The following is a 2,220-nucleotide window of genomic DNA, read 5'->3' on the forward strand; positions in this document are numbered from 1 at the left end:
TTTTTGAGAAGGCGTGGGCGCGTGCTCACGCCAAATAGGAGACTGCAAAAAAAATGAACAGAAACGAAAAACCAGAACACACAGAAGACAGCTGGGCCTGAGCTGCAAAGCAAAAGAAACAGGCCTGTACAGCCCAAAGAAATACTGTGAATACCTAATTATATCTCTTCTAAAAAATATAAATAGATTTTTTTATAAAAGATTTGATCAAAGTCAAACTTTATTAACTTTGACTGAGGTCTTAAAAAAATATTTTAGATGCATCGTGAAATTAATTTTCATACCATATAGTTTTAATATTATAAATGTTGATATTTTTCCCTACAAAATTGATCAAACTCTACAAAATTTGACTTTGATCAAATTTTATATGAAGACTAAAAAGAAACGAAGAGAGTACGTCCGCACCCGGAGCAGTGTATAGTTAACTATCGGCACGGCGCTAGTATCTTCCACTTCCCATGCAAGTACAGTGGCACTAAGATAGATAGGGACCTGGACGCGGCCGTGCCGAGCCTCGACAGGCTAACATGGGACGGGAGAGCGCGCGGGACTTTTCTAAGCCAACCCATAGTCGGTCAGTCAGAGAGAGATAGAGAGAGAGGGACAGGACAGCAGCGAGCGGCAGGGGCGGCCATATGCACGCCGGTGATCGTGGGCCCAACAAACGTCGCATTAGCAGGGAGTCCCAATGATTTTGTTTGCTCGCCGCTTGGAGCCTTGTTTACGCGGCCGACGTGTGGCGGCTCCTCCGTCGTGCGCGCGTCCGTCCGGCCGGAGACTTGTGCTTACAATTACACCTGCGTAGTATGCATGGAGACAGACGCACAGGCGCACAGCGCGAGCAGCGTTCGTGAGACCCACTCCGTGGCCACGTACGTGGTGGAAAAAAATTGCATGAGACCGGGTCTCATAGACCCTTTGTTTGTTTAGCTTCCCTGCTTTCGTGTCCTGTGCCGCGTCTTTGGTTGCGTTTGGTTGAAGGTGTCGTATGAATGGGTTGGGACCGTTCAATTTTTTTGAGATTGAACCATTCAATTCATGTGTTTGGCTGAATATAAGTGGTGAGCTAATTATTTAGGACGGGACCACCAGTCATGCTCACATAGTCATGCATGCAAAGGATGACCATTTGATTCGACCGATTTGATTGGATGGAACGGTTCAGCATCTTCATGGCATATTCTTTTTTTAGCTCGAACCATTCATGTGCTTTATAATCAAACACGTCTATTTTCTGAACGATCCCAACCCATTCATGACCGCCCTTGCAACCAAACGCACCCTAAACTGGCCTCACCGAGGAGTCCTGTGGGCCTGTGTGCGGTAGTACAGTACCAACAAGAAAAGAAAAGGGTCGTGGGCTCCTCCAAAGTTGCAGGCAGCCGCGGTTAATTTATTACTGCGACGTCCTGTGCATGAGCAGAGCCCAGCGGGATCCATCGAGTATACTAGTATTCCGTCGGGATATGCGCCGCGCCGCGCAGGATCGATGGAGACCCGACCCTTGCCGAGCACTCGGTGAAAACAAAACAGGCGTCGTCGGCAGGCCCCCAGCCCAGGCCCCGGAAAATTACCTTTTTGTCCTTGTTTTCTCTCAGGATCCGGCTGCCGGACTGGGGGGCAGATGGACCGGCGCGCCGCGGGAGAGCACGGCGGGCGTCAGCAGTACAGCCGGTGGCAACGGTGCGGCGGCCGGCACGTCACCGCCTGCTGCACGGCGCGCGCCGCTCGTTTGACCGGCCACCGACGATGGTCGCCGGCACGCGCACGTTTTGGGCGCGGCAGGGGCAGCCCGGGAAAGCACCTGCCCTGCTGCCGTCCCAGATTGTTTTTTGGCATAGATAGAGGAAGAACCGTCCGACGCGTACAGTATTGTTTACGCGTGCGGCTTGTGCTGCCAAATCTCTCCCTTTTCCCACCGAACACGCTTTCTGAAATTCGCCGATGCGTTGCGTACGTACGGCCTGTGCTGCCAAAGTGGTATAGTGGTATTTTACTAAAACCTGACGAATCCAAGTTCAAATTTTGGCCGCATTCGGGTTGCCTCCGAAGGTCGTCGGTGCGCATGTCTCCTCTAGCGTTTTGCTTGCCACGACCTGGCCGTTGTGGCGAGAGGTACACGTCTTGTTTTTCTTTTCTTTTTTTGTGCTGGTCTTGTCCACCACACCCAGCAGTACGCTCACGGACGCAGCTACCGCTACCAACAGCCATGGTGTT

Source organism: Triticum aestivum, chromosome 4A, assembly GCF_018294505.1.
Source record: "Triticum aestivum cultivar Chinese Spring chromosome 4A, IWGSC CS RefSeq v2.1, whole genome shotgun sequence".
NCBI lineage: Eukaryota > Viridiplantae > Streptophyta > Magnoliopsida > Poales > Poaceae > Triticum > Triticum aestivum.